At 37.7% G+C, this 17,725-nt stretch overlaps 1 long non-coding RNA gene across 1 annotated transcript; it reads right to left on the bottom strand.

Moving 5' to 3' along the window:
• Window positions 1-285: 285 nt before the first annotated feature.
• LOC113712142 (uncharacterized) lies at window positions 286-3,998 on the bottom strand. The gene is made up of 3 exons (XR_003453238.2): window positions 3,669-3,998; window positions 1,322-1,382; window positions 286-479 (listed from the first exon to the last, which is right to left on the bottom strand). It is a non-coding gene; the product is annotated as an uncharacterized lncRNA (long non-coding RNA).
• Window positions 3,999-17,725: the final 13,727 nt, after the last annotated feature.

The following is a 17,725-nucleotide window of genomic DNA, read 5'->3' as shown; positions in this document are numbered from 1 at the left end:
CTTGAAAGTAAAGGTTGTGCATGTTAAAATAAAAAAATAGCTTCCTAAAAGAAAAAGGAAATAGCCCAACCCAGGTAACTCGTGTGCTGTGTTGCTTCCCTTTAGGATATGACCACCAAGGATCGAGTCCCGGAGTCAACGTGTTCGAGAGGAATGTGTGACGACCCCACCTTCCCTTAGGGCGTACCCCAGGGTTTAGCGGACCGCCTGCCCAGCTCTCGCCAAGACTCGCTCACTTATTTCGAATAAAATAAGTCACAACCTTAAACATAAAAGAAACAACCATTTTCAAGTTTGAAATGTACAAATACATTCATTTCTATCTCAACTCAACTTACATACAATCCCAAATACATCAAAAGATTTGGAGTTCTAAGTACATTCAACCCTAATCGAGCAACTAGTGCGAATACAATTACAAAATTTCCAAAAATTAGACTACGCTAGCCTGCACAAGTCTCACGCCTTGCTCGTACCCCCTGTAAGGAAAACAAATGGCGTGGAATGAGCTAAAAACCTAGTGAGGTTCCAAATAGCAAATTGACCATTATTTAAAAGTACAAGTAGCAACGTAGCAAAATAGCAAGCATAACAAGTTCATAATTGTGAGCAATAACACTTCAAGTAGCAATTCTCAAAAATAAGCGAGTGCAAAGTTTTTTTTAAAAAAAAACAATTACCCAATAAGCAATAATTATTTCAAAGTATAAGGATACGAATGGCTCTTAGGAGCCAAGTTCCCCTTTTTCTTCACCAAAACTTGATCAAGTAGTAGTTGACACTCCGTCAACTTTCAAGTAAAGCAACCAGTCCAGTAGAGCACCACTTAACTACAATCTCTGTCCACCATCCAAACCCCTTACCGGGCCAGAACTCCAAGATAAACACTGGTGGTAATACTCGAGCATACCGATTAGTCGAGAAGATACACTCCACTCGACAACACTAGATACCCATGGTTCGTTATCTAATCGACCAAGCCTTTGCCGGCTCGACTTGAGTAACTAGCCAATGGGGTTTGGGTTCCCAAGAATTCGATGAGATAACATCTCCAATCGACTGAATCAAGATAAAAGTAAGGAGACGGGAATGAGAGGTACCTCCCACTCGAATCGAGTGTGGTACATACTGCCGCTCAGTACTTACAAGTCACGCACAAGTATATCAAGTCAATTGCAACAATAAACGAGTACATATCACATTAGGGTAAGTGCGATAAAGTACACCCTTACCCGATCATATCAATCACATATCATTCGATCACATTGGTCAAGTATTGAAAACAAGTATCCAGTTCAATCAAGTATTTGGAAGTACTCACCAAAGGTCTAGTGCCTCTCAAAAATCACGTTCAAATCCAACTCCTTGGTTGGAGTTCAAATCTGCGATAAAATATCATTTACGAATGTAAAACTCTCTAAAATTTGAAACATAGGAGTTTCGCTTCAAGAAAATCAAGTAAATGCAACTCGTTTAAGTAGTATTCAAGATACTTATCAAATTTCGAAAAATTCATGCTTGCTTGTTTAGTTATGATCAAGAAGTGGTTTCGACTTTAGAAGTTGTACTTGGTATCAAAGACCGGAAAAATCATATTTTGAAAGGGTCATTATTTTCACTTTTCAAGGGTACGAGTTCCGGCAAAATTTTAGCTTATATATCTTGACTAAAAAAAACTCGAATACCATAGGCGATCCGAGTCCAACTTGACCTCAAATCGTCGCTCAAATCACGAGTATATATGCCTAACACTCGAGTGAAAATTTGGGCAGCATGCCCTTTGTATTTAGCTATTTTCCAGCTATTTATGACTTCATTATTTTTCTTAATTCAGCCCAAAATCAAGGTAGTAAGCTGTCCCAAATTTTGGACAGTATAACCCTGTTTTGTCCTATTTTTTCCTTTCCAAATTCAATACAAAATTTCATGGCCAAACCATCCAAATCAAGAGCACAAATGATAGGGTATACAAGCTACTAATTTCAGACCGTAAATCCAGCAAAAATAGACAAGTATTCAGCTCACATGTCTCCATACCAAGGCTGGCCGTCAAGCAAAAGTTCAACTCCACAAGCTTAAATTTCCATAAGCAAACTAATGGAACATATGCAAGCTGGAAAAATTACATGACATGGCTAAAATATATAGTAAACATGGTATTAGTATTTTAACACTCATTTTCATTTTCCTTAACTAAAACGGGAAATTTATTGCTTGGGACATGAAACATGTAAAAGTGAAGTTTTCATCTCTCAAAACCTTTCATTTTCTATTCCAATTCACTACTCATACCAAAGTTAATGTTTAATCATGTGTTTAGGACATTAACAAGTTGATTTCACCACACAAAACCAAGAATAAAGCTAAACAAAATCACTCTCTCTTTCGGTCAGCCTCAAGAAGAATTCCAGCCATGAAAATAGTGAAATAAATGGAGTTTAAACCACTTAAGGTCCATGGTTTTGGTTCAGTTCCAACACATACTTGTAGTTTAAAGTCTTCTAGGGTGTTTTGAACAAATTGAGCTTAAAATCATCTTGAAAATTTAGCGATCAAAGCTGAAATTCCAGCAAGCATTCTTTCTTTGGAAAAATCATAACTTAAGTTATAAATGTCGAAAACTCATACAAATTATCTCGTTTAAAACTAGACTTGAAATACTAACAATCTTTAGCAGACATCTCAAGGAGATTTGGTTCATAAGTTAATCCAAATTGAGTCACAAGTTACCACAGCATCCCAATTTTTACTTGTTCAGGACCGATTTTTCAGTCAACTTTGCTGATTTTCTGGTGCATATATAAAATGAACCACAGCTCCAATTTTATACCATTGGAAAGATCTATGAGTCTAGTTTCAAACGCAATTGACGGTACTCAATTTCGATTTTTCTACACTAAGTTATGATCCGTTTACTAAAACTGCCCAGGGGTGACTGTCACCCGAAATTTCAACCTTTCACTTGAGTTATTCCAACTTTATTGCTGCCAATAACTCACATTTAAGCTAGCAATTTGCTACCCAATTCAAAGACAACATACTATAGCATACTAAACAAGAAATATAACATTTAGAGCATGACTTCCTAGTAGAAACTTCTCAAAGGGATGAGATAGCAGGCTGTGACAAGGATGGAACAAAGTTCCTCCAATTTTTCTCAAGCTCTCAGACAAATTTTCAGCCAAATCAATGAACATACAACTATTATTCAACTATATAAACATACTAACTTCTATATACATGGTTGTCATGATATAAAACATGAAATCTTAGCAAAACTTCACTCCAACTTTAAAGTAAAACTGATATATCCAACTTTATGCAATCGGTCAGCCCACAGATTTTTTTCCAACCAGGTTCCTTCAAATTTTCTTTCATCCAAGCCACTAATTTCTCACTCATTTTCATGGCAAATACACCATATATCATTTTTAACATAAGATGAAACATATGACCTGAGTTCTTAGTAAGAAAACCCATCAGAGTTTCAAATACAAAGCTGCAAATAAAAACTATCAGCATATGTCACTAAATTAAAATTCCAGCAACCTATAACTTAGTAAAGTATATTTTTCTTCTGCTAAACTCCTACCTTTTGGCTTAAATTTAACATACATCAAAAGCCCTCTAAAGTATGTGAAAGAAATTGAAGTTCCAAATCATGTTACCTTTAAAACAAGCTAGAAGTTAACTCCCTAGTTTTGGTCCTTCTACTCGATCCAAGCAAGCTGGAAATGGAAGTAAGACACAAGCTTCCTTTCAGTTTTCTCTCTCTCGTTGCTCTTGGCTGAAGTGGAAGCAAAACAAGAGAAATTTCTTTATTTTCTCTCAAGCTTCTCTCGGATGGAAGGTTGGAGCAGGACACAAATCTTTCCTCTCAACTCTCTCTACTCTCTCTCTCGGCTAAAGTAGGACAAAATAAGTGACCAGCCTTGTTTGTCTTTGTTTTTCTTTCTCTCGCTGGTTGAGCTAAAGAAAAGAAACAAGAGGAAGTAAATTTGGCTTAGTCAACTAGCATGCTACTTGGTCAAAAATGGAGGCAATGGAGAAATATGTCTCTCTCGGTTGGGAAATTGGAGTAGGACAAGGAAAAAAACAATCCTGCAGCTTTCCCTTAATTTTTTTTTTCTACTCTCTTGCTTAGTCAAAATTTTCGGCCAAGAGAAGAAGATTATGGCTGATATTTCCACTCCATGGTCGGCCAAGAGGTAAGAAAAGGAATGAAATGTCTTGGTCCATTTTGCTTTCAACGTGAAGACTAAAACTAGTCTTGATCAAAGTCAAAAATCCAATAATTCTAAAAGTAATTAGCCAAGATTAACCCTTCATTTCCACTCAAATAGAGTTTGCACAACCAAATAAGTTTGACTATTTCAATTAAACCCTTGCAAATGTTTTCAAAATTATTGGACGGAAACAAGAAGGTATAAAATCATATATAAATCATTTTCCAATTACTAAGAAATATAATTCATTCAAAGTAGAAAATTTCAAAACAAATACATTTCGAAAACACCTTGCAGCACAATAACCCCTTTTGTACAAATCTCCCTCTAGTTCACAAAATTTATCACACCTACCTCGCTAGTTCGACGAATTGGTATATCACTCCAAGAAAACCAACATGCAATAAATTGAATGAGGCAATAGGAGTAAAATCATGATTCAACCGTTAGATTAACCAAAGATTCAAGGCAATTAGATTAGAATACAAATATATATATAATATATATATAATTTTTCAGAATATCAATATAAATATAATTTTCGGGTTCTCACAGAATGGGCCTCTCCTCTCAGGCGCAGGGGATTAGTCGGGCCGAAAGCCCGAATGGCCCTGTGTCAAAAAAAAAGAAAAGAAAAAGGAAATAGCCACTACCATAATTCATTTCCTAACTTGGAAAGGATTTGCATAAAACAGTCTAGTTTCATAGTTGCTTTCCTAAAAGGTTCGAACTCAAATTTCCAGCCACTTACCTAAACTTCGGTAGTCTAGTTGCCTAGGATTTCCTTCAAATTTCAAGTCGTTGAAGTCTTTAAATTTTTCAGCTAAGTTCACTCTACTCTTGAGTCAATTTCTTGTGTCAAACAATCAGTTTCTTTGAGTTGAGCTTGCTAAATCTTTTGAATCTCTCATTGAGCCATAGTCTTGTTGGTTTTTTGATTTGTTAGTTGGTTGATTCACCTTGAGAAATTCTAATTTCTTTAAGGAGAGCAATCAAGAGCCTTGAGAACTTAATTGGTGATATTATTAGTGTTATACATTTGAGTAATATACAAGAGTTGAATGGATACACGTAAGAGAGTGCGTGAGGGTATTTTTTGTCCTACTAACCATTGTTACAAGTTGAAACAAGTCTACAGGAGGTGAAGGAGTTCCTAGCATAATGATTTTAATCTTATAATGGAGTCAATGAAAGAAGAATTTAAGTAGGTTTTGGACGATGCTTTCAAGCCACTCCACCAATAGCTTGATCGAATGGTGAATAACACTGCCAAAAGAATAGGTAGTACTCAACCTTATCCAATGATCAATCTAAATCATGGGAGGTCGCATTATCCAAGGAGGAAGGAGAAGTTTCAATCCATTTCTTTTAGACTTAAACATGAGGATGAGTCATCCATAGAGGAGTCATTTGAGCATATATTGGAGACCTATCTAGCACCATACATTGATCAATATAGTCGGATGAAGGGTTCAAAGGGCTGCCATGAAGATAAAGTTCCTATGAAGGAATCGGTTGAGTCCGTTATTCATGAAGGAGAATCTCATATATCCAGTGTTTTGAAAATCGGACCGGACCGGCCGGTTCGATCGGTTGAACCGCGAACCGGCCATGGCACCGGTCCGGTTCTATGTTGATGTTGACTTTGTCAAAAGTCCGATCAAACCCGGTCAAAACCGTAAAAACCGGTTTTCAAGTTTCCCTTTTTTTATAAAAGTTTTGTAAAATATTTCTATCAAGATTCGATGATATAGGCAACCCTAGGGGAAGACCCTCCTAGAACCTCCCAACCTTGTAATTATCAGAGTTGGATCTTTTCTCCCAACAGAAATTGAACTCGATTGTTCTCATGAACTCAAGACCTCTGACACACAAAGGTAATCAGCAACCTTAAGTAAATAAGGATGGATGAAGCGACACCACGATTAGGGAACAAGCTAATCGATAAAGTCTGATTTGAATCCTAAGCCATGAACTCAAGAATTCAAGAGTAAGTTCGATTAAGAACTTGAAGGAAAATTCCTCACGATTTCTGGTTGTAATAATCTGTCTTTTACTCTTACAAGAGGTGCCTTTTTATAGGCTAAAACTAGGGCAAAATCCAGCCCACATAAACCTGGAAGAAATTCGGTCCGCATAAAGAGCTTAAAGAGCCAGCTCTTTAAGGCTTTCCGATAAGGCCCAATAAGTAATAAAATACTCAACGCCTAACAACTACTAAACTAGGTAGTCCTTAAACAACTACCAACTAAGCTAACAAGTATGAGATCATTCCTTCACTTCAAACGTACAAGTGAACAAAGTAACTTCATGGTCCATCAAGTCTTCAAACCTAGCTTGCTCCTTGCTTGTATGGTGAATGATCAAGGCTCGTAAAGCTTCCTTCACGTTCTTGGTTCTTGATCTTGTCATCGGACCACCAATGTTGATCAAAGGGTCCTTGACCCAAGGTTGAAGTTGTTGCGCACCCGTATCTGCATCATTACTGATATAGGCAACCCTAGGGGAAGACCCTCCTAGAACCTCCCAACCTTGTAATTATCAGAGTTGGATCTTTTCTCCCAACAGAAATTGAACTCGATTGTTCTCATGAACTCAAGACCTCTGACACACAAAGGTAATCAGCAACCTTAAGTAAATAAGGATGGATGAAGCGACACCACGATTAGGGAACAAGCTAATCGATAAAGTCTGATTTGAATCCTAAGCCATGAACTCAAGAATTCAAGAGTAAGTTCGATTAAGAACTTGAAGGAAAATTCCTCACGATTTCTGGTTGTAATAATCTGTCTTTTACTCTTACAAGAGGTGCCTTTTTATAGGCTAAAACTAGGGCAAAATCCAGCCCACATAAACCTGGAAGAAATTCGGTCCGCATAAAGAGCTTAAAGAGCCAGCTCTTTAAGGCTTTCCGATAAGGCCCAATAAGTAATAAAATACTCAACGCCTAACAACTACTAAACTAGGTAGTCCTTAAACAACTACCAACTAAGCTAACAAGTATGAGATCATTCCTTCACTTCAAACGTACAAGTGAACAAAGTAACTTCATGGTCCATCAAGTCTTCAAACCTAGCTTGCTCCTTGCTTGTATGGTGAATGATCAAGGCTCGTAAAGCTTCCTTCACGTTCTTGGTTCTTGATCTTGTCATCGGACCACCAATGTTGATCAAAGGGTCCTTGACCCAAGATTGAAGTTGTTGCGCACCCGTATCTGCATCATTACTGATATAGGCAACCCTAGGGGAAGACCCTCCTAGAACCTCCCAACCTTGTAATTATCAGAGTTGGATCTTTTCTCCCAACAGAAATTGAACTCGATTGTTCTCATGAACTCAAGACCTCTGACACACAAAGGTAATCAGCAACCTTAAGTAAATAAGGATGGATAAAGCGACACCACGATTAGGGAACAAGCTAATCGATAAAGTCTGATTTGAATCCTAAGCCATGAACTCAAGAATTCAAGAGTAAGTTCGATTAAGAACTTGAAGGAAAATTCCTCACGATTTCTGGTTGTAATAATCTGTCTTTTACTCTTACAAGAGGTGCCTTTTTATAGGCTAAAACTAGGGCAAAATCCAGCCCACATAAACCTGGAAGAAATTCGGTCCGCATAAAGAGCTTAAAGAGCCAGCTCTTTAAGGCTTTCCGATAAGGCCCAATAAGTAATAAAATACTCAACGCCTAACAACTACTAAACTAGGTAGTCCTTAAACAACTACCAACTAAGCTAACAAGTATGAGATCATTCCTTCACTTCAAACGTACAAGTGAACAAAGTAACTTCATGGTCCATCAAGTCTTCAAACCTAGCTTGCTCCTTGCTTGTATGGTGAATGATCAAGGCTCGTAAAGCTTCCTTCACGTTCTTGGTTCTTGATCTTGTCATCGGACCACCAATGTTGATCAAAGGGTCCTTGACCCAAGGTTGAAGTTGTTGCGCACCCGTATCTGCATCATTCCTTCCCTCCTCGAAAGGATTCGTCCTCGAATCTTCAAAGTCTATATCAAAATCAAAAGGGGATAGGTCAGACACATTAAAAGATGCGCTTATGCCATACTCACTTGGAAGTTCCAATTTGTATGCATTGTCATTGATCCTCTCTAGAACTTGAAAAGGTCCGTCGCCTCTTGGATGTAACTTGGTCCGTCGAGATGCTGGAAACCTTTCCTTCCTCATGTGCACCCAAACCCAATCACCAGGTTCGAATACAACATGCTTTCTTCCCTTATTCGCATGCTGTGCATATTGCGCATTTTTCTTTTCAATTTGAGCTCGGACTCTCTCATGCAAGGTCCGAACAGACTCTGCCTTTTTGACACCATCTGCGCTTAAACACTCATCAACAGGAATAGGTGATAAATCTAGAGGGGTTAGCGGCTGAAACCCATAAACAATTTCAAAAGGAGAATGATTAGTAGTAGAATGAGTGGTTCGGTTATATGCAAACTCAGCGATAGGCAAACACTCTTCCCACTTCTTCAAGTTCTTTTGAACAATGGCTCGAAGTAAAGCACCAAGGGTTCGATTGGTTACCTCGGTTTGACCATCCGTTTGAGGATGACTAGAAGTAGAAAATAGCAACTTCGTTCCCAACTTTCCCCAAAGTGATTTCCAGAAGTAGCTTAAGAATTTCACATCCCTATCACTTACAATAGTACGCGGTACCCCATGCAATCTTACCACGTCCTTGAAGAATAAATCAGCAACATGGCGCGCATCACTTGTTTTCCTACAAGGGATAAAATGAGCCATTTTAGAAAATCTATCCACTACAACAAAGATACTATCCATACCTCTAGAAGATCTTGATAAACCAAGTACAAAATCCATGGATAAGTCTGTCCAAGGAGCATGAGGTACGGGTAGAGGAGTGTATAGTCCATGAGGGTTACTCCTTGACTTGGCCTGCTTACACTTTAAACACTTATCACAAATGTTAGCAACGTCACGCCTCATTTTAGGCCAATAGAAGTGTTCATGCAAGATGTCAAGAGATTTATCAATGCCGAAATGTCCCATCAATCCTCCACCATGGGCTTCTCTAACAAGTAATTCCCTCAGCGAACAATTGGGAATACATAGGCGATTTTCTTTGAATAAGAAACCTTCATGCCTATAGTACTTTTGAAATGCAGCATGTTCACAAGCTTGAAACACATTAGAAAAATCATCATCATGTGCATACATGTTTTTAATGTGCTCAAAACCAAGTAACTTAGTGCTCATGTTAGTGATCAAAGTATACCTCCTAGACAATGCATCTGCAACGACATTATCTTTCCCCTTCTTATACTTAATGATGTACGGGAAGGAATCAATAAATGCAATCCACTTCGCATGTCTTTTATGCAACTTACCCTGACCCTTAAGGAATTTAATTGATTCATGATCAGTATGTATCACAAATTCCTTAGGCATAAGATAATGCTGCCACACTTCAAGAGCACGCACAACAGCATACAATTCTTTATCATAAGTAGGGTAATTAAGAGCTCCCCCACTCAACTTTTCACTGAAATATGCCAATGGTCTATTATTTTGATGTAAGACAGCCCCTATGCCGATTCCACTAGCATCACATTCAACTTCAAACGTCACATCAAAATTAGGCAAAGCAAGAATAGGTGCTGAAGTTAACAAATCCTTAAGCTTATTAAATGACTCTTCTTGCTCTTTTCCCCATTGAAACCCCACACTCTTTTTAATTGTCTCATTCAAAGGTGCTGCAATAGTACTAAAGTCTTTAACAAATCTCCTATAGAAACTTGCAAGACCATGAAAAGACCTTACTTGAGACACATTGGTTGGAGTCGGCCACTCTAAGATGGCTTTTACCTTGGCGGGATCAACACGTATGCCATTTGCACCAACAATATATCCAAGGAAATTAACTTCAGGAGTGCAGAAGACACATTTTTCCATGTTAGCAAACAACCTATTTTCACGCAAGGCACTTAAAACAAGTCGCAAATGCTCAACATGTTCATCTAAAGACTGGCTAAAAATCAATATATCATCAAAATAAACAACAACAAACTTCCCAAGAAAATGCCTTAAAACATGGTTCATTAACCTCATGAAAGTACTTGGAGCGTTTGTTAAGCCGAAAGGCATCACAAGCCACTCATAAAGACCATACTTTGTTTTGAAAGCAGTTTTCCATTCGTCTCCTTCCTTTATCCTTATTTGATGATAACCAGATCTTAAGTCAATTTTAGTGAAAATGATTGCCCCATGCAATTCTTCTAACATATCATCTAACCTAGGAATAGGATGACGATACTTGACAGTAATTTTATTAATTGCACGATAATCTGTACACATTCTCCAAGTCCCTTCTTTCTTAGGCACTAAAATGACTGGAACTGCACAAGGACTAAGAGATTCACGTACCTGGTCCTTTTCAAGGAGGGAATCGACTTGCCTTTGGATTTCCTTTGTTTCCTCCGGATTTGCTCTATAGGCTGGTCGATTTGGTAGAATTGCTCCAGGAACAAAGTCGATTTGATGTTCAATACCTCGAATTGGAGGTAATCCTTTCGGTAGTTCCTCCGGAAACACATCCTTGAATTCCTGCAAAAGAGAGTAGATTGCACTAGGAAGAGAATCGGTTATGCCAAGTGTGTAAAAAGAAGAATAATCAGCTTCCCTGTACAGAAGTACTATGAGAAGACTTTGTGCCTTCAAAGCCCTACCTACCTCACGCACACTTGCATAGAAGCTCTTTTTGTTCACTTTCAAGCTCTCGGCCTCACTAAGTTTTTTTCCACTCGAATTTTTTTTCTCACTCAACTCGGCCTCTACTTTCTTTTTTCCCTCATCCTCAGGCACATTCGGCTTTTTCTTTGCCTCTCTCAGTTGCCTTTTCTCTCGCTCTTTTCTTAGATGCAATTGTTCCTCATACACTTGTGTAGGTGTCAAGGGTGAAAGAGTGATCTTGAGGTTGTCCATAATGAACTTATACTTATTAGTGAGTCCAATATGATCAGCCTGCCGATCATACTCCCACGGATGCCCTAACAAGACATGACTAGCTTGCATAGGAATTACATCACATAAAACTTGGTCCTTGTATCGACCAATAGAAAAAACGATTAAAGCTTGTTTGGTCACCTTGACTTCCCCCCCATCATTTAACCAAGATAGTCTATAGGGTTTAGGGTGGTAAGTCCATGGAAGGTGCTTTTGCTCGACAAAGTCAGCAGCTACGCAATTAGTACAAGAGCCACTATCAATGATCATGAGACATACCTCATCTTCAATTTTGCATCTCGTATGAAAAATGTTGGTCCGTTGGAGATCATCTTCTTGAGCTTGTGCATTTAGCACTCTCATAGTCACCATAGTTCGAGCCACGGGGTCCTCTTCTATTTCAATCAGGTCAGCATCCTTCCCCTCTTCTTCAAGCGGTGGCATGTCCGCATATTCCTCCTCTCCTTCGCTTTGCCACATTCCCTCTTCATTCATGTACATGATGCTTCGGTTAGGGCATTGAGCCATGAGGTGGCCAATTCCCTTGCATTTGAAACATGCCTTTGGCTGGTTAGTAGACGTATTTGGCCTTGGAAGAGTTGGTCGCGGGATTGGTTTAGAAGGAGTTGCACTCGGATGGAACGGTTGCTCCATTCGCCTGTTTTCCCTTTCTTTATTGCCTTGCCGTGGCCAAGCATTGGATGTTGGCAATTGATCTCGTCTCCAAGGTGTGGAAGAGGATGTAGTGGTTCAGCCACTAGGTGTCTTTATAGGTAAGGCTTGCCTTTCCACCTTCTCTGCATAAGACACCATTTGTTGTAGCTCAAAGTGGTCTTGAAGCTCAACCTTCTTCCGAATTTCAGGATTTAATCCATTAAGAAATCTTGCCATGGTTGCTTCCGAATCCTCTTGTATATTGGCCCTTATCATTGCTACCTCCATTTGTTTGTGGTACTCATCAACCGAACTGGACCCTTGGGTGAGTCGTTGGAGCCGATTGTACAAGTCCGTGGTGTAATGGAAGGGTACAAACCGTTTCCTCATCACTTGCTTCATTTCAGCCCAAGTATCAATTGGTTGTTCCCTATTTCTCCTCCTTGTGGCACATGCTTGCTCCCACCAAATGGATGCATAATTTTCAAATTCAATAGCCGCAAGTTTCACCTTTTTCTCTTCAGAGTAATTGTGGACTTCAAACACTTGCTCAACTCTCCTAACCCAATCTAAATAAGCTTCAGGATCATTTTTCCCATGAAAGGTAGGCATCTTAGTCTTGATGGAACCAAGATTGTCATCGGTTCTCCTGGGTCGGCCTCGACCTTCCCTCGCTCCCTCTTGGCTTCTCCTTGATCGAAATGAGGTGTGAGAATGATACCCCTCATCATCCGCATCATGATCAGCACTCTGAACACTCGAAACCCTATGGTGGGTATCTCCGGCACCTCGCATCTCAATGGAAGCCAACCTGTCGGATATTTGTGCCATCGCAAATTCATGTTTCTCCATCGCAAATTCATGTCTCTCCGCTTGTTTTTGAAGAGTTTGGAGCACTAGTTTGAGTGACACGTCGGTCTCAGACGGCTCAGGCATGTTCCCCTCTTGAGACATATTGTCCATCCTGCAAAACAAATGTATCCTAGTCTACCTTGCAAGCACTCGTGTATCACTCAAGGAAACACACTCACTCTCAATTTTCCTCCTCGAAGTTCTTAAAACAACTCAAACTCTCAAAAATTCCAGAATTAATGACTCTATAAGCAAGTAACAAGACACCAAGCAGAATTTTGCAAATCTTAGAAAAACTCTACCCGAAGCTGAAACTTTTTTTTTTTGAGCTGTTGTTTTGCTGAATTTCTGGTCAGTATTTTTGAAGGGTAAATGGTGCTTTTGGGGTGCTCAAATAATGTACGAACCAGTCCTCAAATTTCAGTCAAATCGGATCACAAAACTAGCTCAACCGATTTTAGAAACTCAAGAACTCCCAAGGCGATTTGGCCTAAGGTGTTTGGTTTGGTTTTGAAAACGGAATTGGGTGTGTTTGGGGCTGGTGAGGTCGTTTGGGGCCTTTGGAATTCAATCAAGATTGGAACTCAAGAGTTGGAAACCAATCAAGATTAGGAAACTCAAGTTTTGGGAAATCAACCAAGATTTGGAGATTAACCAAGATTTGGGAACCCACCAAGAGTTGGAAACTCACGATTTTTTTTTTTTGGAAACTTGATTTCCTTTGTATAAGAGCCAATTCCTTCTCTTCTTCCTTTTTTTTTCTCTTTCGCTTTTTTTTTTTCCTTTTTTTTTTTTTTCGGCTCTTCAAGGAACACAAATTCAGATCACACCAACAAGTTCAAGAAAACGGATGAAAGGTTATGCCAATTCCAAGAAAATTCTAGTTCTTGGTTTATTGTTCAAGAATTTTCAAAACAAGACTTGGTGGTCCAAGAACTTCAAGAATTTTGTTCAAGGAGCTCAAGAACTTCCCCAAATTACGTTGTGGTGTCTAGGGTTTGCAAGAACAACAACCAATACTCAAGAAATAGGCAAAAACAGAATTTCAGCAATACTCAAAAGAAAATTCCAGCAATACTCTGAACACTAAACAATATAAGGTACGTGACTCTTTTTTTTTTTTTTTCTTTAAACCCTAACAACCCAAACACAAGTATAACAAACCCAAGAACTTGGACAGAAAAAACACAAAAAGACAACACCCAAACAAATTTTTTTTTTTACTCGGATGAATAGTAACGTGAACAGTACGCTACAGTACGATGAACAGTAATCGCTACAGTTTTTTTTTTTTTTTTTTTTGGAAAAAGACAAACTAGCAAGATATGAACAACTTCAATTAAAAGAGAATTAACCTGATGCTCTGATTACCAACTGATATAGGCAACCCTAGGGGAAGACCCTCCTAGAACCTCCCAACCTTGTAATTATCAGAGTTGGATCTTTTCTCCCAACAGAAATTGAACTCGATTGTTCTCATGAACTCAAGACCTCTGACACACAAAGGTAATCAGCAACCTTAAGTAAATAAGGATGGATGAAGCGACACCACGATTAGGGAACAAGCTAATCGATAAAGTCTGATTTGAATCCTAAGCCATGAACTCAAGAATTCAAGAGTAAGTTCGATTAAGAACTTGAAGGAAAATTCCTCACGATTTCTGGTTGTAATAATCTGTCTTTTACTCTTACAAGAGGTGCCTTTTTATAGGCTAAAACTAGGGCAAAATCCAGCCCACATAAACCTGGAAGAAATTCGATCCGCATAAAGAGCTTAAAGAGCCAGCTCTTTAAGGCTTTCCGATAAGGCCCAATAAGTAATAAAATACTCAACGCCTAACAACTACTAAACTAGGTAGTCCTTAAACAACTACCAACTAAGCTAACAAGTATGAGATCATTCCTTCACTTCAAACGTACAAGTGAACAAAGTAACTTCATGGTCCATCAAGTCTTCAAACCTAGCTTGCTCCTTGCTTGTATGGTGAATGATCAAGGCTCGTAAAGCTTCCTTCACGTTCTTGGTTCTTGATCTTGTCATCGGACCACCAATGTTGATCAAAGGGTCCTTGACCCAAGGTTGAAGTTGTTGCGCACCCGTATCTGCATCATTCGAACTCAAGACCTTTGTAATACAAAACCAATGTAGTAACCATTGCACCATCACATCTTATTTAGTATTTTTTTTGATAACTTATATATATATATATATATATATATATAACAAATATCCATATTTCTTACAAAATCTCATTCTTTCATGATTCTTTCTTTTTAATCTTTAACACACACACACACACACACTCTCTCTCTCTCTCTCCCCTCTTTTTTTTGTCACTCCCTTTTTAATCAAACCTCTTTAGTTTTAATTTATTGATGTTTTCTTCCATCTTTTTAATTTTGTTTTTGTCCATTAAATTGAAAAAAGTTAAAAAAGAATTATTTTTCTTTAACCCAAATTATTTAATGCTACAACCACTCACTTTTATCTCATTTTTTGTTTCTTATCAAGTTTACATTTCTATTTTCGATTCTCTTGACTTCCTTCGAACTCCAAATTTTCTTTTTTAAATTGCAATCTCTAAATCCCAAAGACGTAAATTAAAATTTAAGTTCACAATGTCAAATTCTCATAGACTTGAATTTTGTATAATTTCAAAATATTGTGATATTTTTGGGTTGGATTTAAGATTATTTTGGTAGATATAATTGAAATTGAAATGAAATTTATTTGTTTTAACTTATAATTTAAAAAAATTATTTTTGAAAATCCAAGTTATTCAAAAATAGTAAACTTTTCATCATATAAAATTTTAAATTAGTCTATTGCATGTCTTATTTTGTGCATATATATAGTTATATAAATTATTTTTAAAAAAATTCATTGAACCGGGGTTGAACCGGTCCGACCGGTTGAACCTCGACCCTTTCACTTCACCGGTTCAATTGGCGGTCCGGGTTTTAAAACATTGCATATATCACCATTGGTTGAGAAGGTTGACATTGAAGAGAATTCAACACTCTATCATGATCAAGAAGTGCTTGAAGATCAATATGTACTAGTAAAGAAGCAAGAGTTAGTTGAAGAGAAATTGTACGAGATGGGAGATAAAAGTGTGAGCTATGATGTAAATTTCAGGGTAAGAAAGAGATAAAATGCGCGGGAGGCATGGAAGAAAAATAGAATAAAAATTCAAAAAAGTCAAGTGAGTGAATTTGAGAGTGAAGACGTATTTGATTGTGAGAGAAAAAGCTTGATTATAACAACTATGAGAGTTAGTGAGAGAGGTTATTGTTCTAGTAACTATCTCAACCTCTCCTTCGCCAAATAAATCTCCCAGTCTTCTTCTCTTTCTTTCCAAAAAAAAGCACCATTTCGATTTTGCAATTGAAAAACCTTACTTTTCCCTTTTTTTTAAGTCGTTGATCACTAAGGACAAAAAGACATTTTGGACTTCTTGTGGACATCACTTTAATAGAGAAGTTCTTTAATTCTGGAATCTATTCCACATAGAAAACATATTTCACATATGAAATTATGTGAAATGATTTGGACTTGAGACTTAAATTTCTCTTCTTGAATGGATTCCTTCATAAATATTTTGGTGTCAACTAGCCTTGAATCTTGATAAAACCCGTGTTTTTTTTCTTGTAACTGACGAAGATAACACAATATCCCAACATATGTCTGTAAAATTGAAAAAAAGAAATTTTGTAGTGTGGGGGTTATTCTGATGGATTGTGCTCTATTTCAATTTTACAAGACTATGCATGAATCCAGAGATCTTAGGACCTTTGGCTTGTCAAGTTTTGATTGTTGATGGTAGCCAGTTGATTTCTTGTAACAATAACATGTAGATGCCCAAGCGAGACTTACTATATCCATGTGAATTATGTCCCCTTATCTCTATAAATATGAAGGAATTATTCCTCAATAATAAATAATAATTAATAGCATAGTGGAATCAATGGCGCAGAGTCAAAAAAAGGATTCTGACCGAATACTATTGATAATCCCTCTACCCTTAGAATAGTTCTTGAATCTAGGATAGGATTCAAGGATTTACAATCTTTTCAGAAAAAAAACCACTTCAAAAAACGCCACTCGAATGCTTCGAATCAAACAAGTATTAATAAATAGCGCCCTCCCTCTGCTTCGGATGGGAAATAATTTGGTGAGTATGGAGCCATTTCTTGCAAGACTTATTGGTCAACATGGATAGAGGAATTGATATTCGAATTTCAGAGGAAAAGAAGACGAGGGATAGGAATACTTTGGTGTGTTCCAAGAAACTAGTCGATTTTCAAAAGAGCAATTTAGGCTTTAAAAATAAAAGTGCTTTGAAAGGAACATTGGCAGTATCACTAGCCTTAACGGGTGCCCACACTGATAGAGTATTCCTAACCCTAATAGATGCCCTTTGCGAGTTCCATTCATTAGTTTTTTTTTTTGGTTTATGAAAGTGTAGTTAATTTGGGAAAGTATTCAAATATAAGAGGTGCATTAATTATAACTATATGAATTAATATGATAAATTATAAATAATTTAAGAATTCATCTTACACACTGTATACACTATCATTGTTATGTCATATGCAAATAACTTTAACCCGATAACTCAATAAGCCTTCTTAACAACCTCCATTAAACAACTTAAGCCCACTTAGCCCAATAACTAAACCCACCGCACTCCCCAACCCGACGGCCACCTCCCCTCTCCTCTCCAACGCAACGCCTTCTCCTTGCTAAAGGCGTTTGACGCATCAGTCGCTCATCGAAGTTTCTTTCATCCCCTTCTCCCTTTCTCCATTCACTTGCTATTTTTTCAGGGGTTTAGAAGGATAAAATTTTAGCCGGTATGGAGTAGTATTTCTTATTATCTTTGGTATATTTTTCTTACATTAGTTTTGTCTAACGGATTTTACGTAGCAATGTAATTGGATGTTCTTGGGGGATTGTCGTTCGTTTAATTAATTTTTGCAAAGCAGAAAGTTTTTTTTTTTTTAATATTTG

This window comes from Coffea arabica, chromosome 10e, assembly GCF_036785885.1.
Source record: "Coffea arabica cultivar ET-39 chromosome 10e, Coffea Arabica ET-39 HiFi, whole genome shotgun sequence".
In the NCBI taxonomy this organism is placed as follows: domain Eukaryota; kingdom Viridiplantae; phylum Streptophyta; class Magnoliopsida; order Gentianales; family Rubiaceae; genus Coffea; species Coffea arabica.
This window is presented reverse-complemented; position numbering and strand designations above follow the sequence as displayed.